The sequence below is a fragment of the Ovis aries genome, chromosome 8, assembly GCF_016772045.2.
Source record: "Ovis aries strain OAR_USU_Benz2616 breed Rambouillet chromosome 8, ARS-UI_Ramb_v3.0, whole genome shotgun sequence".
Classification (NCBI taxonomy): Eukaryota; Metazoa; Chordata; class Mammalia; order Artiodactyla; family Bovidae; genus Ovis; species Ovis aries.
The window spans coordinates 61943876-61967237 of record NC_056061.1 but is presented as its reverse complement, the minus strand read 5'-3'; the positions used below and the strand labels follow the sequence as shown (position 1 = coordinate 61967237).

General features: G+C 39.8%; 1 protein-coding gene across 3 annotated transcripts in view; it reads left to right on the top strand.

Moving 5' to 3' along the window:
- MAP3K5 (mitogen-activated protein kinase kinase kinase 5) overlaps positions 1-23362 on the top strand; it is a 228492-nt gene that overhangs the window by 97086 nt on the left and 108044 nt on the right. The gene's annotated exons all lie outside the window — the stretch shown is intronic.

The window sequence follows — 23362 nt, the reverse complement described above, 5'->3', positions numbered from 1 at the left end:
CGTAGCCTTTCCCATCTCCAGGGGATCTTCCCAACCCAGATATCGAACCCGGGTCTCTCGCATTGCAGGCAGATTCTTTACCAGCTAAGCCACCAGGGAAGCCCAGTATGAGTGCAAGCATAGACCAATTGGGAGATTGGGATTGACATATATACAGTACCGTCTGTAAAATAGATAACTCTGGAGGAGGACATGGCAACTCACCCCAGTATTCTTGCCTGGAGAATCCCCATGGACAGAGGAGCCAGTTCATGCAGTCACAAAGAGCAGGACACGACTGAGTGACTAATCACACAGGACAGTGGGAACCTGCTGTGTAGCACAAGGAACTCAGCTTTGTCCTCTATGGTGACCGAGATGGGTGGAATGGCCGTGGAGAATGGAAAGAGTTCCAAGAAGGAGGGGATATGTGTATACATATAGCTGATTCACTTTGTTGTACAGCAGAAACTAACAACAACATTTTACAGTAATTATACTCCAATAAGCTGAAACAGTTAATGAAAATAAAACACTAAAACTGAAGACAGAGCCTGAAAGAAACAAACTAAAAACAGAGCCTGATATATATCATTTTGTATGCGTATGACTGGCTTCCCTGGCGGCTCAGCTGCATATGACTAGATTTATGGTATGATATGCTTCATGAGGGCAGGAGACCAGATTTCATCCCTGGGCTGGGAAGATCCCCTAGAGAAGGGAATGTCTACCCACACCAGAATTTTTGCCTGGAGAATTCCATAAATAGGGGAGGCTGGCAGGCTACAGTCCATGGGGTTGCAAGAGTTGGACGCAACTGAGCAACTTAGGGCTATGCTTCATGAGCCAGAGTGGAAAGAATGGACTCTTTAGGAATGATACTGGAAAAATTTGTTTACCTGCCTGTAAAAATAAAAATGAATCCCTAGTTTAACCCACACACACAAAAATAAAATCCAAGTAAATTAAAGATCAAAACATTTTATTTGGAAAAAATTTTATAATAAAATATACAAAATGGATTTATGACTTGGAAAAGGAAAAATTATCTTAAAAGAAGGCTTAAAAATACCATAAACCATAAGATATTGGGTAAACTAGAGCCCATTAAAATTTGCATGTGCTCATCAACTCTTTTGGAAAGAGTAGCTCCTATGGCACTGATGTTCCTGCCAATAACAGTTATAAACATTGGGAAGACACTTCTAAAAAAGTTTGAAAGCACCAAAGAGTGACTAAAGATAGTCAGAAACTAGAGAGCTTTTGATTCTTAGATGAGGAGTACTGCATTAGATAAGATCCACATGTATATGCTTTTTCCTTTAGGGGAGCTCTCAAATCTGCAGGCTTAGGGAAGATACAACTCAAGAAGAAAACCCAGTCTTACTGGGGGAAGGAGTTAGTTTGAGGCTTCCAGTTCAGTTCAGTTGTTCAGTCATGTCTGACTCTTTGTGACCCCAAGGACTGCAGCACGCCCGGCCTCCCTATACATCACCAACTCCCAAAGTTTACTCAAACTCATGTCCATTGAGTCGGTGATGCCATCCAACCATCTCATCCTCTGTCCATCCCCTTCTTCTCCCGCCTTCAGTCTTTCCCAGCATCAGAGTCTTTTCAAATGAGTCAGTTCTTTACATCAGGTGGCCAAAGTATTGGAGTTTCAGCTTCAGCATCAGTCCTTCCAATGAATATTCAGGACCGGTTTCCTTTAGGATGGACTGGTTGGATCTCCTTGCTGTCCAAGGGACTCTCAAGAGTCTTCTCCAACACCACAGTTCAAAAGTATCAATTCTTCGGCTCTCAGCTTTCTTTATAGTCCAACTCTCACATCCATACATGACTATTGGAAAAACCATAGCTTTGACTAGTGCCTGGAAATTAAATGTTAGATCCCTTAGATGAAGGAGCCACAGAGGGAGCCCAAAATATGCATATAAGCCACCTTTCCATTCTTGGCTGATCCCTGACATCTGCATATGTGTGGTAAAACACAAAGGAGTCCAGCAGAAAATGGGAGCTAGAACGCTAGAGCTGAACCAAGATTTCAGCAGCCGTGCAATGGAGGAGAGACAGAGTTTGGGGTTTGAACCTCTCCAGGTTAGAGGGGCTTGATAAACACGTTGAGCTTCCAAGACTTCAGACTGAAAAAAAAACACATCCAAGGACTAAGGAAGGATACTAAAATGAAGGGGAAAACCAATTAAGCACCCCCTTAATAAAAACCAAAACCAAGACTCCACATAAACAAGGTGAACTAACAATAATTTAGGTGCCTGTTGGAACAAAACTCAATACTCTTAAGAGGAAGATAACAGAATCCGAACTCTATGATGTATCATCCAAAATGCCTACTACACCATCAGAAACTACTAGATTTGTGAAGATAGCAAAGTGTGATCCATAATGAAAACATCAGTCAACAGGAATATACTGCAAAGAAACACATGGCAGAAGGATACATAGAGTATGATTTTGTTTATAGAAACTTTGGAACCAGTCATACACATCTAGTAAAAATATAGACGCATGAATGTACATCATAAATCCCCAATTCAGTGTAATAGTTACCAGTAGGGAAGGAATAAAAAGGGATCATGGAATGTTTCACATGCAGCTGCAAGAATATTTAAAACATTTTATTTCTTAAGCTGAGTGGTGGGTATGTGGGTAGAAAGTGTTGCTTATATTATTCTTCTGTACGTTTTAGTCTCTAAAATGTTCCCCAAACAGTTCCTGATTCTAAAAAACAAAATTAAAGGAGGTTGACTTACGGAAAGAGACAAATGCCATATGATATCACTTATATGTGGAATCTAAAGTATGACACAAATCAACCTATTTCACAAAACAGAAACAGACTCACCGACGCGGAGAGCTGACTTGCGGCTGCCAAGGGGGAGGAACTGGGGAAGGGATGGATTTGGAGTGCGGGATGAGCAGATGTAAGCTGTTTTATGTGGGATGGATAAACAACAAGGTCCTACTATGTAGCCCAGAGAACTATATTCGATGTTCTATGATAAATCATAGTAGAAAAGAATATGTATACTTGTAATAACTGAGTCGCTTTGCTATACAGCAGAAATTAATACAATGTTGTAAATCAATTATACTTCAGTTTAAAAAAAGGACGATTGATTTAGTTCAGAGGTTCCTTAGTAATGGCCATAACATTATCCAAGTTGTGAAACAGAAATCTTAACATTTCAAAATCTTGTATCATCCTACCAGTTTAGCAAGGGACTGAAATTGGGATAATGGATTATAACCAGGGAAGAAAATTTGGGGACAGTGACTTCCTAGATTTTCATGGACAGATTTGGTTTGGACTTTTAAATTTGAATTATAAATTTTTATTGCAATCAACAGTTTCACTGTTTCCCTTAACCATTTTTCTTCCTGCTGTTATAAAAGAGAAATGTAACTATACAACCTTTTTATTACCAGAAGATTTCTTTAAGAAGAAAGAAGATTTCTTTAATCTTTAAGAAGATTCTTAATTGTAGGAGAATGAGAATCTGATATTTAGAAGCATTGTGCTGGTATAAATGCTTTGATTTAATGGTGATAATGAAATGCATAGATAATCTTTGAAAGTCTGATTTTCATGGTCAGTGAATTAAAATGTAAAACATCTCTTATGAAGTTCATGGGCCTCATGCATGGGAATAGAAGTGTTTCCCAGTTTGGAAAACCAAACAATTTAGACTACTGAGAGCTTTCAGGGTCACATAAAGTTCAGTCAAAAGGAACAGTTTTTTTTCTGGTTGTGTTTTGTTCTGTCTTTCTATACTTCCTAATTCTGACTCTTTTTCTATGATTCCTATTTAACTGAGGAACATTAGCTAGCTCTCAAGAGAGCTTTGTCTTTTAAGTCTTCAGGTCAAATTTAAGATGTCGGGTTTTGTAGGATTTCATTTTAAGCTGTTTGTTAATTTTCTAGCAAGAACAGGGAAGGCTATTAGAACTCAAGCCTCAGGAGTTGATCTGGGTGTATCGCTCACTGATGTATTGATAATATAAGAATGTCACTTTGACTGTAGATTACGGGTCTATAACCTGCCATTATTGTCATTATATCTGTTTGTCCTAAGGGTCATTACAAAGATTTCCCCACTATTTTAAAAGTGTTTCTTCATGCCGTCACACTTGTAAAGCCACTTCAGTATTTCTTACAGTTTCCATCCAACCAACTCCCACTCATCTGCGATGGTGTGTTGGCATCATCTGTAATCTCTTGGTATGTCACAGCTTTAGTAAAAGCGCGTTGTCAAGGTGCTGACTCAAGAGTTTCGTTACTGAGGTTATTAGGCTGCTGTCCAGACTTACTCCGGGTTTTGTGTTTCCTGAGTCTTGGGTTCCAGAAAGTTTTTCAGCTGACTTATATATTTATTAATTTATTTATTACCTTTTTTGAGCCAAAATTCTCTGAGCTCTTACTTGTCAAGTGCCTGGGTGGGATAGCAGTGAGTGGCAGGCAGTTTGTCCCTAAAGCTTCTTTCCCTGCCTGTAGCCTGAATCATCTTCTGCTAGCTTGAAGGGACAGTCATTTACTAAGCAGGAAAAGTTTAAGAATAAGAATTTCAACTCAGTGGAAAAATAGCCCCAAGCAGTTGTGTTTACAATGGCACATAAAAGTCTCAAAGTTCCCCTTCTTAACATCTTTAATGAGTTGACTGTTTCCAACTTACAGCACCAGGAGAAAGTCAGACACTACTCTTGAGTATTCCTTGTAATATTTGGTATGAGCACCATCCCAGGGCACTTTTTTGCTTTTAGGGAGACTGTAATGCAGGTCTGTTTTCTGAGAGGATTACTTGGGACTGAGAAGGTGAAAATACAAAACAAGAAAGAAGTTTATGGTTTAGATTTTTAAAATTTGCAGAATTGTAGTATGTTGTAGAACAAACTTTACATACTGAATCTTATCTGGGACATAGGGTGAGGGGTTTGAAAGAACACATCCTCCTGATTTAAGTATAAAATTCGTTGTCACTTCCTTAGTTGTTTTTGTTCACTGAAGCTCTTATAGATAGCTATCAGTTCAGTTCAGTCGCTGAGTCATGTCCGACTCTTTGCGACCCCATGAATCGCAGCACGCCAGGCCTCCCTGTCCATCACCAACTCCTGGAATTCACTCAGACTCACATCCGTCGAGTCCGTGATGCCATCCAGCCATCTCATCCTCTGCTGTCCCCTTCTCCTCCTGCCCCCAATCCCTCCCAGCATCAGAGTCTTTTCCAATGAGTCAACTTTTCGCGTGAGGTGGCCAAAGTACTGGAGTTTCAGCTTTAACATCATTCCTTCCAAAGAACACCCAGGACTGATCTCCTTTAGAATGGACTGGTTGGATCTCCCTGCAGTCCAAGGGACTCTCAAGAGTCTTCTCCAACACCACAGTTCAAAACCATCAATTCTTTGGCACTCAGCTTTCTTCATAGTCCAACTTGCACATCCATACATGACCACAGGAAAAACCACAGCCTTGACTAGACAGACCTTTGTTGGCTAAGTAATGTCTCTGCTTTTGAATATGCTGTCTAGATTGGTCATAACTTTTCTTCCAAGGAGTAAGTGTCTTTTAATTTCATGGCTGTAATCACCATCTGCACTGATTTTGGAGCGCCCCAAAATAAAGTCTGACACTGTTTCCACTGTTTGCACATCTATTTCCCATGAAGTGATGGGACCAGATGCCAAGATCTTCATTTTCTGAATGTTGATATTTAAGTCAACATTTTCACTCTCTTCTTTCACTTTCATAAATAGGCTTTTTATTTCCTCTTCACTTTCTGCCATAATGGTGGTCTCATCTGTATGTCTGAGGTTATTGATATTTCTCCCAGAAATCTTGATTCCAGCTTGTGTTTCTTCTAGCCCAGCGTTTCTCAGGATGTACTCTGCATATAAGTTAAATAAGCAGGGTAACAGTATACAGCCTTGACGTACTTCTTTTCCTATTTGGAACCAGTCTGTTGTTCCATGTCCAGTTCTAACTGTTGCTTCCTGACCTGAATACAGGTTTCTCAAGAGGCAGGTCAGGTGGTCTGTTATTCCCATCTCTTTCAGAATTTTCCACAGTTTATTGTGATCCACACAGTCAAAGGCTTTGGCATAGTCAATAAAGCAGAAATAGATGTTTTCTGGAACTCTGTTGCTTTTTCGATGATCCAGCGGATGTTGGCAATTTGATCTCTGGTTCCTCTGCCTTTTCTAAAACCAGCTTAAACATCTGGAAGTTCACAGTTCACATATTGCTGAAGCCTGGCTTGGAGAATTTTGAGCATGACTTTACTAGTGTGTGAGATGAGTACAATTGTGCGGTAGTTTGAGCATTCTTTTGTATTGCCTTTCTTTGGGATTGGAATGAAAACTGACCTTTTCCAGTCCTGTGGCCACTGCTGAGTTTTCCAAATTTGCTGGCATATTGAGTGCAGCACTTTCGTAGCATCGTCTTTCAGGATTTGAAATAGCTCAACTGGAATTCCATCACCTCCACTAGCTTTGTTCATAGTGATGCTTTAATGCTACTCTTATCTATATGTAAGTTTCTATAATCCAAGTCAAGTTATGAAAAATGCATTTTTTGAGTTTGACTTTCAGTTATTAAAAGCCTTTCATCATAGCTGGTCCGTATAAACTTAAATATAAGTTAAAGCAAGCAGCAATGGTGCCTGTCATAAGTGCTCTTTGGGAAATGTTAGGGGCTGCTATGGGATAAAGAGAAAGGTAGGAGAGCAAAGCTGGGAGGAGAGCCAGCTTTCAAAGGAAATATTGTGACTCAAGAGCCTAGACTTACATCTTAAAAAGAAAAAAAAAAACCCACAAAAAACAAACCCCACAGAGTTTCTGAAGTGGCAGACTGAACTGAAATGACCCAAGGCAATACTATGGACCATGACTTGAAGGGCCATGGGAAGTTCACTACCAAATTTATCTCTACAACTTCTTTTTAAACCTAATCTAAAAAAGAAATTACCACAAAATAGTTATGCTGAATTCATATGCAGCATGACTTACTGAGAACATTTTGATATATATATACTATTTGTTCAGTGGGTAGAAATAATAATCCCTTAAATTTTAGAGTTCACACAAGGTTTTTGTATATGTTATTAACAATTGGTGGCTTATAAGCACCTTGTAAGGTGGGCAAAGCTGATATTTTTCTTCCCATTTTACAATTAAGGCAAATGAAACTCAAAGAACTTAAGTGAATTATTGATGTTTTATGGTTAATAAAATTTCAAATCTAATTTTTTTCAGACCCAGTGTTGTTTTTACTATACTCTAACCTCTCTTTCCTGGAATTTCCAGAACAGGCATTTCTAGGAATATCTGTACTGTTTTATTGAAGAGGCCTAGACTTGTGAGAGACCCACATGGAATGCATGTCGACTCAGTAGTTGGAGACAGTATCTTAGGCAAATGACTTAAACTTTAAGAAATTCAGTTTTCTTATTTGAGAAATAAGAATAATATCTACCTGGATGAGTTAGAATGCTCTTAGCACCTGAAAAGTAGCTGAATAGCTTACTTCAATGGGCTTAAGCAGGAAGAAAATGTAACTTCTTAAAACATGAAGTTTATGGCAGAAAGTGAAGAGGAGCTAAAAAGCCTCTTGATGAAAGTAAAAGAAGAGAGAGAAAAAGTTGGCTTAAAGCTCAGCATTCAGAAAACAAAGATCATGGCATCCGGTCCCATCACTTCATGGGAAATAGATGGGAAACAGTGGAAACAGTGTCAGATTTTATTTTGGAGGGCTCCAAAATCACTGCAGATGGTGACTGCAGCCATGAAATTAAAAGATGCTTACTCCTTGGAAGAAAAGTTATGACCAACCTAGATAGTATATTGAAAAGCAGAGACATTACTTTGCCAACTAAGGTCTGTCTAGTCAAGGCTATGGTTTTTCCTGTGGTCATGTATGGATGTGAGAGTTGGACTGTGAAGAAAGCTGAGCGCCGAAGAATTGATGCTTTTCAACTGTGGTGTTGGAGAAGACTCTTGAGGGTCCCTTCGACCGCAAGGAGATCCAGCCAGTCCATTCTGAAGGAGATCAACCCTGGGATTTCTTTGGAAGGAATGATGCTAAAGCTGAAGCTCCAGTACTTTGGCCACCTCATGTGAAGAGTTGACTCATTGGAAAAGACTCTGATGCTGGGAGGGATTAGGGGCAGGAGAAGAAGGGGACCACCGAGGATGAGATGGTTGGATGGCATCACGGACTTGATGGACGTGAGTCTGAGTGAATTCTGGGAGTTGGTGATGGACAGGGAGGCCTGGCGTGCTGCGATTCATGGGGTCGCAAAGAGTAGGACACGACTGAGCGACTGAACTGAACTGAACTGGTAGTTGAGTCAGCAGCTTAAAAGTCAGCCGAATCTGTTTCCTTGTTATTGTTGTGGGTGCCTGCCCTCAGTATGGCTTTCTTAGAGTTAGTTATAAGGTGCCTTTGGCCATTTTAGACATCAGTCTATCTTAGCTATGCCGAGGTCTAAGATGAGAGAAAAAGAGGCCATCTCTTTCTGTATGTTTCTCTTAGGACTAAGAAAACACTCATAAAAACCTATCTCACACATTCCTTACATTTCTTTATGCTTCCAGTATTTCATCATCAGCCCAATATTACACAAATCACTAGCAAGGAAGATGGTTTGATTACAAATGGTTTTAGACTCATCACTTTAGGAAGAATAGATGCTCTGTTTGAAGGATTAAATGAAGAAACATATGTTCAAGCCTTGGAATTTAGTAAACATTTAGAGTTATATCCTTAGTATATAATATGTGAAAATATTTTATATTTCTGCATATAATGTTATACTTACGTTCAAAGCAGATATTGACTAGATAAATGGATCCTGATTAGATTCCTTGTCCCTAAAATATTCCTGAGTTTTCTTTCTCTTCTTTCTGAATCTAGCTGACCATTTTAGCTAATAAGGGAAAAGAGAGTATGTGTGTTTTTTACATAGGACTTGATAGAATTTCATATATCATAGTTATCGTGGAGTCACCTGGGATAGGCAGTGATTGCTTGAAATCATGCCGGGTTTTAGAATGATGGTATTCTCATTCTTAAGGGGAGATAGAAGTCATTTTTAGAACTTTGAAAGGAAATTGGCTGCTCTTCCATGTTAACATAATCAGGTCTCCCCTGTTGTAATGCCAAAAAAATCCATAGCAAACTAGTCAGTCTAATCCCTGGGACTATAGCCTTGTCTAACTCAATCAAACTAAGCCATGCCATGTGGGGCCACCCAAGACGGCCGGGTCATGGTGGAGAGGTCTGACAGAATGTGGTCCACTGGAGAAGGGAATGGCAAACCACTTCAGTATTCTTGCCTTGAGAACCACATGAACAGTATAAAAAGGTGAAATGATAGAATACTGAAAAAAGAACTCCCCAGGTCAGTAGGTGCCCAATATGCTACTGGAGATCAGTGGAGAAATAACTCCAGAAAGAATTAAGGGATGGAGCCAAAGCAAAACCAATACCCAGTTGTGGATATGACTGGTGATAGAAGCAAGGTCCGATGCTGTAAAGAGCAATATTGCATAGGAACCTGGAATGTCAGGTCCATGAATCAAGGCAAATTGGAAGTGGTCAAACAGGAGATGGCAAGAGTGAACGTTGACATTCTAGGAATCAGCAAACTAAAATGGACTGGAATGGGTGAATTTAACTCAGGTGACCATTATATCTACTACTGTGAGCAAGAATCCCTTAGAAGAAATGGAGTAGCCATCATGGTCAACAAAACAGTCCAAAATGCAGTACGTGGATGGAATCCCAAAAACGACAGAATGATCTCTGTTCGTTTCCAAGGCAAACCATTCAATATCACAGTAATCCAAGCCTATGCCCCAACCAGTAATGCTGAAGAAGCTGAAGTTGAACGGTTGTGTGAAGACCTACAAGACCTTTTAGAACTAACACCCAATAAAGATGTCCTTTTCATTATAGGGGACTGGAATGCAAAAGTAGGGATCAAGAAACACCTGGAGTAACAGGCAAATTTGGCCTTGGAATATGGAATGAAGCAGGGAAAAGGCCAATAGAGTTTTGCCAAGAGAATGCACTGGTCATAGCAGACACCCTCTTCCAGAAACACAAGAGAAGACTCTACACATGGACATCACCAGATGGTTAACATAGAAATCAGATTGATTATATTCTTTGCAGCCAAAGATGGAAAGCTCTATACAGTCAGCAAAAACAAGACCAGGAGCTGACTGTGGCTCAGATCATGAACTCCTTATTACCAAATTCAGACTGAAATTGAAGAAAGTAGGGAAAACCACTAGACCATTCAGGTATGACCTAAACCAAATCCCTTTTTATTATACAGTGGAAGTGAGAAATAGATTTAAGGGACTAGATCTGATAGATAGAGTGCCTGATGAACTATGGACAGAGGCTCGTGACACTGTACAGGAGACAGGGATCAAGACCATCCCCAAGAAAAAGAAATGCAAAAAACAAAATGGCTGTCTGGGGAGGCCTTACAAATGCCTGAGAAAAGAAGAGAAGTGAAAAGCAAAGGAGAAAAGAAAAGATATAAGCATCTGAATGCAGAGTTCCAAAGCAAGGAGAGACAAGAAAGCCTTCCTCAGCAATCAATGCAAAGAAACAGAGGAAAACAAGAGAATGGGAAAGACTAGAGATCTCTTTAAGAAAATTAGAGATACCAAGGGAACATTTCCTGTAAAGATGGGCTCAATAAAGGACAGAAATGGTCTGGACCTAACAGAAGCAGAAGATATTAAGAAGAGGTGGCAAGAATACACAGAAGAATTGTACAGAAAAGATCTTCAAGACCCGGATAATCATGATGGTGTGATCACTCACCTAGAGCCAGACATCCTGGAATGTGAAGTCAAGTGAGCTTTAGAAAGCATCACTACGAACAAAGCTAGTAGAGGTGACGGAATTCCAGTTGAGCTATTTGAAATCCTCAAAGATGATGCTGTGAAAGTGCTGCACTCAATATGCCGGCAAATTTGGAAAACTCAGCAGTGGCCACAGGACTGGAAAAGGTCAGTTTTCATTCCAATCCCAAAGAAAGGCAATGCCAAAGAATGCTCAAACTACTGCACAGTTGCGCTCATCTCACACACTAGTAAAGTCATGCTCAAAATTCTCCAAGCCAGGCTTCAGCAATATGTGAACTGTGAACTTCCAGATGTTCAAGCTGGTTTTAGAAAAGGCAGAGGAACCAGAGATCAAGTTGCCAACATCCGCTGGATCATCGAAAACACAGGAGAGTTCCAGAAAAACATCTATTTCTGCTTTATTGACTATGCCAAAGCCTTTGACTGTGTGGATCACAATAAACTGTGGAAAATTCTGAAAGAGATGGGAATACCAGACCACCTGACCTGCCTCTTGAGAAACCTATATGCAGGTCAGGAAACAACAGTTAGAACTGGACATGGAACAACAGACTGGTTCCAAATAGGAAAGGAAGTACGTCAAGGCTGTATACTATCACCCTGCTTATTTAACTTCTATGCAGAGTACATCATGAGAAACACTGGGCTGGAAGAAGCACAAACTGGAATCAAGATTTCTGGGAGAAATATCAATAACCTCGGATATGCAGATGACACCACCCTTATGGCAGAAAGTGAAGAAGAACTAAAAAGCCTATTTATGAAGGTGAAAGAGGAAAGTGAAAATGTTGGCTTAAAGCTCAACATTCAGAAAATGAAGATCTTGGCATCTGGTCCCATCACTTCATGGGAAATAGATGTGGAAACAGTGTCAGACTTTATTTTTTGAGGCTCCAAAATCAGTGCAGATGGTGATTACAGCCATGAAATTAAAAGACACTTACTCCTTGGAAGGAAAGTTATGACCAACCTAAATAGCATATTCAAAAGCAGAGACATTACTTTGCCAACAAAGATCTGTCTAGTCAAGGTTATGGTTTTTCCAGTGGTCATGTATAGATGTGAGAGTTGGACTGTGAAGAAAGCTGAGCGCCGAAGAATTGATGGTTTTGACCTGTGGTGTTGGAGAAGACTCTTGAGAGTCCCTTGGACTGCAGGGAGATCCAACCAGTCCATTCTGAAGGAGATCAGTCCTGGGTGTTCTATGGTAGGACTGATGCTAAAGATGAAACTCCAATACTTTGGCCACCTCACGCGAAGAGTTGACTCATTGGAAAAGACTCTGATGCTGGGAGGGATTGGGGGCAGTAGGAGAAGGGGACGACTGAGGATAGATGGCTGGATGGCATCACCGACTCAATGCACATGAGTTTGTATGAACTCCGGGAGTTGGTGATGGACAGGGAGGCCTGGCGTGCTGTGATTCATGGGGTCACAGAGTCGGACACGGCTGAGCGACTGAACTGAAGTGAACTGAGTAAGCTAAAAGCATTAAATCTGTTTTTAACATTTATGTGTTCATTTTTCCATAGTAGCTTGGGAAAGAACAGACAGATTTGCCTTATCAACTGATTTTGTTTTACGTCAGTGACAGTGCTATTCAAACAGTGATCATGCCTAACAACTGTTTAGTTTGTACATTATTAATGGTGTTGGCTTTACTTAGGAAGAGTTATGTAACAAACCAAGTGACATACAAATAAAGACCAATGTCTATTTTCCATTTGCCATATTTTCCCTTTTTTCTTTATCTTAGCTTTGAGATATCTTTCTTCATGTTATCTCTATTTCTACTACCCTCTTAACCCCCAGAGTTTGATCTCACCATTATTCCACTGACATCATTTCCGTTTAGTCCTTGGTTGTATCTATTAATCGAATTTCCCAAATTTGGATGATTTTTATCCTGAGAACCGCAAAACCTGAAGAGTTCTTAATAACTCAGCATGACACCCAGCTTATTGATGTCCAGGGGCAGAGCACTCTTAAAGAACCATCAATTCCAAGATGACCTGGAGACTTGGGGAGAACACACCATGTACCCATGATTGCTTTGTAAACAAGAAACCTGGTACATTGGTCTCATGCCTTGACCTTGATTTAACATGCCATTCAGCAGATGACAGATTGTGGCATGACCAAGTTGAAGTCCAAGAATGATAATGTTTAACCAGTCACTGGGAGATTTCCTAATTGTGTCTTACAGGTAATAAACACATAAGGCGAGAAACAAAGGCTTGCTCTCTGTAACCGAGTTGTCAGAGGGATGAGTGAGAAAGAGAACTGGATGTTTGCCAGGCATTATGATGAAAAGGAAAGGAGCCTTTGGAAGAGCAGTAGTGATTTTGCTTGGTGAACCAAAGCAGTTTGTTTCCAAATCTGGCTGACTATCAGAACTACTTGGGGAATTTTTCAACAGTGCAGAGTTCTCTGTCTCTGGAAATTTCGCTTACTGGATCCATTTTATTGAATAGCTAACCCATAATTGATATCGACTTTTCTTTTTTAATTAAATATTTAGACTTTCCTCAGATTTTCCTGCCAGTTCCTGCTTCCTAAATGTTTATTGTTCTTCATATCCTTAAAGATTAAGTTTAAACCCTTGGCCTTACCTCCTCTTCAGAACTTTCTCAAATCTATCTCCTCCTATTTTCCCGGAGTTCTTCGAGTATGGGTTTTGCATTTTAATTTAAGAGAATTGGCAGTTATTGGAAGGATACCTTTAGATTGGTCATAAACATTTGAAAACTGTTCATTCTCAGGAGCAATCAGATAAGTGCCCATTAAAATCCTGAGCTGTGCTCTCTTGTTATTATCAGTTAGCAAAAATGAAAGTAGATGAGAATATTTTGGCATGAGTGCAATGTAAAACTCTCTTTCTTATGCTGCTCTTGGGAATGTGAATTGGTAAGACCTTTCTGGAAAGCAGTTTGGCATGATGTATCAAGAACCTTGAAAGAATTCATGTTCCTTAGTCCAGTTACATCCTTTGTAAACTATCCAAAAGAAATAGCAGATATGGAAATAAAGATATGTTTACAATGCTCACTACACTAAATTTTATGGTATTGAAAAACTGGAAAAACAGTAGGGAAACTGTTAAATGGAAGGATATCCTCAAGTGATGGAATATCATTCATTCAAAGTTGTGTGTTTGGAGAGTTGATGGTAGCAATACACATAAATAAAGCTTACCGTTTTAACCATTTTTGAAGGTATGATTCAGTGGCATTAAGTACATTCACAATGCTGTGCTTCCATCACCACTCCCCGCCTCACAACCTCCTCACTCTCAAAACTCAAACTCTATACCCATTAAACAATTTTGGATTCCCCTGGCTCCTGGCAACCACTATTCCACTTTCTGTCTCTATGAATTTGATTACTCCAAGTATCTCATGTAAGTGGAATTATACAGTATATATCTTTTTTTGTGAATGACTTATTTCACTTAGCATGACGTTCTTAAGGCTCATCCATGTTGTAGCAGTGGGGCATCCCTCATAGCTCAGTTGGTAAAGAATCTCCCTGCAATGCAGGAGACCCCAGTTAGATTCCTGGGTCGGGAAGATCCACTGGAGAAGGGATAGGCTACCCACTCCAGTATTCTTGGGCTTTCCTTGTGGCTCAGCTGTAAAGAATCTGCCCGCAATGTGGAAGACCTGGGTTTGATCCCTGGGTTGGGAAGATCCCCTGGAGAAGGGAGAGGCTACCCACTCCAGTATTCTGGCCTAGAGAATTCCATGGACTATACAGTCCATGGGGTTGCAGAGTCGGACACAACTGAGCAACTTTCACTTTCATGTTGTAGCTTGTGTCCGAATCTCCATTCTAAATGCTGAATAATATTCCATTTTGTGTACATTGTCTTTACCCATTCACCTGTCAATGGACATTTGTGTTTGTTTCCACCTTTTAGCTATTATGAATAAATATTCCTATGAGTATGGGTGTACAAATATCTGTTTGAATCCTCTGTTTTCAATTCTTTTGAGTATAAGCCCAAAAGACAATTGTGGTTTTAAATAAATATTTAATAGTAACATGCATCATGATATCATATGAAAATTTAAAAAACAGTTTTAAAATTTATTTATTTTAAAATTTAAAATAGCATGATTCTTGTTTTTGGAAAAATATGTACATAGTAAAAGGACTGAAAGAAGATAGCTAGAATTTTGACTTTTTAAATTTTTCATCCTGACTTTTCTATTACAATAAAATTATATACAAATAAGCTGTGTGAATTGGAGAGGGTTTCCCCATCTCCAGATCAAATTAACAGAGTGATTCAGCACTAATTTTTGTCTCATGCTGTCTTGCTTTACTTCTGAGTTATTTCGTGAGTGATAAGTTCGGAAATATCCCTAGAGATGTAAAGCACCGTGAAATTCTAATTTAATTACTTGTATGTCTTACAGAAAGAATCACAGCTGTTATATCACAAAGGAGGAAAATAACAGCTAAATAGAACTTGAGCTTAGTTTCTTCTTTGGTGGAAAATAGATGCTCTTTAGCTAGAAACAGTTGATTCAAGAATATTTCTTCTATTCTTTACTTGGTTGCACATCTCAGTACAAATGCAAAAGTGAGCTAAGTTCTTATTCTAAAGACTCATCACTCTGTTAACAAGTACTTAGCTTTTTTAGAGCTAGTTGCAATCAGGTGACAAACACAATGCTGATATAAGGCAGTCCTTGAATAAAAATCTGTTGCTCTGAAAGCTTGGACAATAACTTTGCATCTCTTCAATGTAATAATGAATTGAAGATTACAAATTATTTATCCTCTTTTCAACACATATTTAGTACTAAGTAGAAAAAAATCAACAATAGTGTAAATAACTTTAGTTACTCAAATATGCTCCCTAGAATTTTCTTGAGATGTCTGTTGCCATCCTTAAGGTTTGTGTCCTTCATGAAGTCTTAATTTACCTTCATGCTAAGTTGCTTCAGTTGTATCTAACTCTTTGCTGCCCCATGGACTATTGCCTACCAGGCTCCTCTGTCCATGGGATTCTTCAGGCAAGAATACTCAAGTAGGTTGCCATGTCCTTCTCCAGGGGATATTGCCAACCCAGGATTGAACCTGTGTCTCCTGCAGCTCTGCACTGCAGGCAGATTCATTACCACTGAGCCACTGGGGAAGGCCTCTTATCATTTTATTGCTATATTTTTATAGTTTTATATTATTAATCATTGTTTATATATTTCTTTGTGTAAGGGCTCACCTACTGTTCATGTTCATTTATCCTCTTGCTAGTTAAACTGTAAAGTTTTCAGTGACCTAAAACATCTTTGGTGCATTTTTAGAAATAATTTTATTGATCTATTTATTTACTTTTGGCAGTGCTGGGCCTTTGTGGGTACGGGCTTTTCTCTATTTGGTGGCGAGCAGGGGCTACCCTCTAGTTGTGGTGTGCGGGCTTCTCACTGCAGTGGTCTCTTTTGTTGTGGAGCATGGTCTCTAATGCATCTGGGCTTCAGTGGTTGCAAGAGGAGGGCTCAATAGTTGCAGCTCCAGAACTCTAGAGCTCAGGCTCACTAGTTGTGGCTCAGGGCCTTAGTTGCTCCGCAGCATGTGGGATCTTTCCAGACCAGAGGTCGAACCCTCGTCTCCTCCATTGGCAGGCAGATTCTTTACCACTGAGCTACCAGGGAAGCCCTCTTTGATTCATTTTTATGGGCACATCCAGTGGTATTGCCATGCCAGTCTTTTAAAAATTTAGTCTCTAATCTAATAAAATTGATCAAGTACATTTTGTGACAAGCACCATTCTTTCCAAGAGTATATCAATACCTGTTTCTGTAGTGTATAGAATCCAAACTTTATTTTTAATGTAAAAGCAGTTCTCTCTATTTTTATTTCTCATTATTATTTTTCCTGTTTCACCCAATTTCTTTTTACTGAAAAACCAAAAGCAGAAGTAATGAAAATGGACTAAAAGATTTGTTTTTAACACACACCAAAGAGTAGGCAAAGTTATATAGAGAAGCGGGCTCTGGTTTAGAATCTGGCAAAAGTGGGTGAAGTTCCTGCTCAACCACTTTTAAACTGAATGACTTAGTATTTCCATTCTGCAGAGTTCTGATTAGTAAACTTGAGAGAATCCTCCCTGCCTTAAGGAGATGTATAAATTAGAAATACTATGCTTGAAGTGTCAAGTGCAATGCCTGTACCTAGTAGATGCCCAGTCATGACAGGCAGCTATTATTTTTGTGTCTTTTACTATGTGGTGGTAACCACAGCTCCCTGTGGTAGAGAATATCATCAGTGCTCTATTGTGTTATTAGAAATATACTGTCCCTGTTCATAGGAAGGTTATATGTTTCCACCCCATGATACCAGGTTCTGATTTGTATGTTGGCTGATGCTTTTTATCAGCAGAAGCTTTAAAAGCCATGTCATTTTTTCCTTAGCTGTTTTCTAGAGAAAGCAGCTCCTTCAGGCTAGGTCTCAGAGGGAAAAAAGTGTCAGGCAGAGCCAAGCCAGCTGATGCAGAAATTGGCAGGCCACTGGGGTTTGTTGATGCTTGGCACATTTACACTAAAATGACTGATACATCTTCTTTAGCTGCAATGGATTGTTTCATTATTTTAGCCTCCGTATGCATTCTTCTTTGGGCTTCCCTGGTACCTCAGCTGGTAAAGAATCTGCCTGCAATGCGGGAGACCTCAGTTTGATTCCTGGGTCAGGAAGATCTCCTGGAGAAGGGATAGGCTACCCACTCCAGTGATTCTTGGGCTTCCCTGGTGCCTGAAATGCAGGAGACCTGGGTTTGATCCCTGGGTTGGGAAGATCCCCTGGAGGAGGGCATGGCAACCCACTCCAGCATTCTTGCCTGGAGAATTCCATGGACAGAGGAGCCTGGTGGGCTAAAGTCCATGGGCTTGCAGAGTCAGACACAACTGAGCAACTAATCACAAGCACATGCATTTTTATCAAGTTTGAATTTAAAGAAACAGTGAAATGATAATACATATATGGAAAGTTAGCGCCAAGGGACACAGATACACCAGTGATAAGGATTATCATGCTCTTTAAAATAAGCTTCAGTAATAGCATGAAAAATGAATCATATGCTCCATTTCAGAGGAGACTATCCTCTCCCTAATAATAAATTAAAGGAGTTTCTCATATAAATAGGCAACAATGCAAACTATACAAACAATATCTTTAATATTTTTATTAAATAGTACATTCTAGTAACGTTAAAATAGAATGTGATGAAGGTACTATGCAGTTCAGTAATGTGGTCTAAGGCGGTAGCTCTCTGGGCTTATGGTTTTATCAAGATTAGGATTTAGACTACTAAGGAAGTGAAGAGATTATTTTTAATATGACCTGCTGTATTTATCACTTGTCACAGCCTGGCTCTTGGTAAGAGGTGGATGCAGGTTTTCTTCATGCAGCAGGTATTTTGAAATCACCTGCAGTGAGTTGGGCTCCTGCTGAGTCAAGTGCTGAAGATTTAGTCCTCAACAAGACTAGCAAGGCCCCTGCCATCAGACTGCATACGATATGAGAGATAGATGGTAAAAACAATAATTTCAGATTGTTATCAACTCTGTAATAGTTATAGAACTATTGTTTCCTTTGTTTTTTTTCCTTGTGTCATACTCATCTGTGAATTTCAGGAAAATTTTCCAGTTCTCCTAACTTGCCATATTTACTGGCTTAAGTTTGTTCCAGATATCCATTTACTTTCTTTTTAATGCTTATATACCCTTGTGTGCTAAGTCACTTTGGTCGTGTCCAACTCTTTGTGACCCTGTGGACTGTAGCCCTCCAGGCTCCTCTGTCCATGGGATTCTTCAGGCAAGGATACTGGAATGGATTGCCGTGCCCTCCTCCAGAGGATCTTTCAGACCTAGGGACTGAAACCATGTCTCTTAAGTCTCCTGAATTGACAAGGTAGGTTTTTTACCACTAGGACCACCTGGGAAACTTCCCTTGTGTCTCCGATGGTAAAGAATCTGCCTGCCTGCAGGAGACATGGGTTCAGTCCCTGGTTCAGGAAGATCTTCTGGAGAAGGGCATAGCAACCCACTCCAGTATTTTTGTCTGGAGAATTCCACGGATAGAGGAGCTTGGCAGGCTACAGTCCATGGGGTTGCAAAGAGTCAGACACGATTGAGCAACTAACACTTAATGCTTGTAGGACCTATACTAATGTCCCCCTTTTCATTTCTCTTTCTCTGATGAGCAGTCTATCTAGGAGTTTATCAATTTTATTAATCTTCCCCTTTTGACACTGTTCATTTTCTTTATTGCACATCTATTTTCTACTTCATTGATTTCTTTATTATATCTTCCTTCTACTTTATTTTGGAATATGTGCTGTTTTATTTCTAGATGGAAGTTTAGAGCATTGATTTTTTTCACCCTTGCTGCTTTCCCAGCATAGGCATTTGAAGATAAAAATTGTTCTGCATCCCAGAAGTTTTGATATATTGAACTTTCAATATTGTTGAGCTCAAATACCTTTTAATTTTCAATGTGAATCTTTGAACCCTGGCTTATTCAGAAGTAGGTTGCCCAATTTACAGATGTATCTTTCTTGTTCTCTGGTTTAATTCTACTGTAATAAGAGGTGCCTCATAGCCCCAGAAACAGTCCACCATTGTTGGGTGTAGTGTTCCACGTAAGATAGTTCAATTGACTTGCCTAATCATAATATTCAAATCTTCCATATCACTGATATTTTTTGTCTAGTTGTGCTTATGTCTTGCAATTCATTTTCTATTTATTTTATATCTTCTTTACTGTTTCATATCTTTGTTTCTTTAGTCCTTCATTCCCCCATTTTTTCTATTTAGTGTTGCATTTTATACTCTATTAACACTTTAGTCATAGTAAAGAACCTGCCTGCCAATGCAGGAGATGTAAGAGATGCAAATTCAATCCCTGGGTTGAAAAAATCCCCTGGAGGAGGGCATGGCAACCCACTCCAGTATTCTTGCCGGAAGAATCCCTTGGACAGAGGATCCTGACAGTTTATAGTCCATAGGATCGCAAAGAGTTGGACATGACTGAAAGAGCTTAGCGCACGCGTGCACACACACATACAATACTCTTTATATTATGCTTTTAGGAGTTCCGTAGAGATGACCTTCCACATCCTTGACTCTTAAGTCTACCTTAAATTTGTATTTTACCGCTTCCTTGAAGAGGAGAGAAACTTCAGCCATCCAGTCACTCAGTCTTGTCTCTTTGAGACCCCATGGACTGCAGCACACCAGGCTTCCCTGTCCCTCACCAACTCCCAGAGCTTGCTCAAACTCATGTCCATCCAGTCGGTGATGCTATCCAACCATCTCATCCTCTGTCGTCCCCTTTTCCTCCTGCCTTCAATCTTTCCCAGCATCAGGGCCTTTTCCAATGAATCAGTTCTTCACATCAGATGGCCAGATTATGGAGTTTCAGCTTCAGCATCAATCCTTCCAGTGAATATTCAAGACTGATTTCCTTTAGGATTGACTGGTTTGATTGACTGATTTCCTTTAGAATTAACTGGAGAGAAACTTAAAGCAGAATAAATATTCAGTAGTTTTAAAATGGCTAGTATCTTCCCCCTGATAACTCAGTCGGTAAAGAATCCACCTGCAATGCAGGAGACCTTGGTTTGATTCCTGGGTTGAGACGATCCACTGGAGACAGAATAGGTTACCCACTCCAGTATTCTTGGGCTTCCTCTGTGGCTCAGCTAGTAAAGAATCTGCCTGCAATGCAGGAGACCTGTGTTCGATCCCTGGGTTGGGAAGATCCCCTGGAAAAGGAAAAGGCTACCCACTCCAGGATTCTGGCCTGGAGAATTCCATGGGCTGTATAGTCCATGAGGTCGAAAATAGACACAACTGAGCAACTTTCATTCTCACTTCAGTACTCTTTCTGATGCACTATTTGCAGTTCAGTGCTTCCAGATGGACTCACTATCCTTTAGCCTGAATGCTTTTAATACTTTTTGCATGCAGATCAGTTGGCAACCAGTTCTGCCAGTTTTTGCTTATTTGTACCTCTTCTTTTTTTTTTTTTATCACTCTAAATATGTCATTGCATTATCTTTTGGCTTCCATAGTTTGTATTACAAAGTCAGCTATCAATTTTATTCCATAGTTTGTGTTGCAAAGTCAGCTATCAGTTTTGTCAATTTAATTGCTATAAAATTGCAATAACATGCCTCCTTTGAAGGTAATGTATCTTTATCTCTGGCTGATTGTAAGATTTTCCTCTTTGTCTTTGATTTTAGCATTTAGGCTGTTCTTATTTTATCTTACCCAGCTTGAAGTTGAGCTTCGTGAATCTCTGTGTTAATGTTTTCAGCGGTCTTGGAGTATTTTTGGCTTTGTGTCTTCAGATACTTCTTGTGTTCTGTATCCTCTCTTCCCTCTTTCTAGGGCTACCACGATACATATGTTAGACCATTTACCTGTGTCTTTCATGTCTCTTACAGTCAGCTGTGTCTTTTCTCCCTCCCTTTTTCTGTGTATCAGTTTACAAACTTTTTATTGATGTTACTTTTTTTTCTTCACCAAATCCACCTTCTCCTCTGTCTAGTCTGCTATTAAACCTACACAATGAATTTTTATTTTCAGGTGTTATATATTTCAGTTCTAGACTGCTTGATTCTCTTTATTTTTAGATTCCAGCTCTACACTGAATTTGTCTTTTCCTTCATTTGTCCATTTTTTCTGCAATTTTCTTCACCATATTTGTAATAACGATTTAAGGTCCTTGTCTACAAACTCCAACATATGAATTATCTGTGAGTCAGGTCCTCTTGTCTGTTTTGTTCTTTTGTTTATTGGTCATTTTTTCCTGATTCTGAAGTTCTCATAATTCTTTATTGTATGCCATATATTTTATATATAAGAATTATTGAGATTAAGAATGATTTTATTTTCTCTCATAGAAGGCTCTCACTTCCCTCTGTTAGCCAGACATGGTGAGGAAGCTGATTACCTCAAAAACTGCAGTTGAGTTGAGTTGGTCTCGGTTTCAGTTATATTGACCTGTCTATCTCAGTTTTTGTCCCTGCTTCTTGATATGACCACCCTCAGCTTTTGATTGAGAGCCAAGCAGTGTTCTATCTTCTTATCCCTGTATACTGTAAACTGCCGTTTGGAGTTTTGAGTTTGAGTCTTTATTCTCTTACATTATATAGCTCCAAACTTTGGAGGAGATTGTCAGCTATTTGTTGTAGGCTCCTCCCTCTAGTGTTTACTTCTCAGTTCAGTTCAGTTCAGTCACTCAGTCGTGTCCAACTCTTTGCAACCCCATGAATCGCAGCACACCAGACCTCCCAGTCCATCACCAACTCCCGGAGTTTACCCAAACTCATGCCTATCGAGTTGGTGATGCCATCCAGCCATTTCATCCTCTGTCGTCCCCTTCTCCTCCTGCCCCCAATCCCTCCCAGCATCAGAGTCTTTTCCAATGAGTCAACTCTTCACGTGAGGTGGCCAAAGTATTGGAGTTTCAGCTTCAGCATCAGTCCTTCCAAAGAACACCCAGGACTGATCTCCTTTAGAATGGACTGGTTGGATCTTCTTGCAGTCCAAGGGACTCTCAAGAGTCTTCTCCAACACCACAGTTCGAAACCATCAATTCTTCGGCACTCAGCTTTCTTCACAGTCCAACTTGCACATCCATACATGACCACAGGAAAAACCATAGCCTTGACTAGACAGACCTTTGTTGGCTAAGTAATGTCTCTGCTTTTGAATATGCTATCTAGGTTGGTCATAACTTTCCTTCCAAGAAGTAAGCATCTTTTAATTTCATGGCTGCAGTCGCCATCTGCAGTGATTTTGGAGCCCCCCAAAGTAAAGTCTGACACTGTTTCCACCGTTTCCCCGTCTGTTTTCCATGAAGTGATGGGACCAGATGCCGTGATCTTTACTTCTAAGCACCACCAAACTTCATCCAGCCATACCTCATCCCCAACTTCCCATACAGCTGGTGTTAAGCAAATGTCCTGTAGAGAAAATCAGCTACATGTTTGGGGTCCCTCAGGGTTTCATCTTGTCATGCCGGCTCATGCAACTGTCAGCAAATCCACTTGTTTCTCTTTTCCCTGGTAGAGTTTCAAATAGGTAGAGTTCCTCTGCCTATACCAAGCCTATGCTTAATCTAATGGTCAGAATCAGCAAATGCCCCTATAAACTAAAGCATTTTGTCTTGGAAGGACACTTCCCTCTTTGGAGTTTTATTTCAATAATGATGTTGTTGCTTCCATAGATCTCCAATGACTATAAAATTATGTTCTTGATGTGTATCCTTTACCCCACCTAGTTATTGTAGCAGGAGGGATGACTCCCTAGTAGACTATTATATCTTACCTTGGAAGCTCAAGTTTCCTCTGACATTGAATATTCTTCTACAGTTTAACTGGTTACATAGCTTTCCAACAATTAGAATACATTTTGTTCCATGTTATATTTCCTAATATTTTTGGAAATTTAGGAAGTAGTTTTTCATCTTG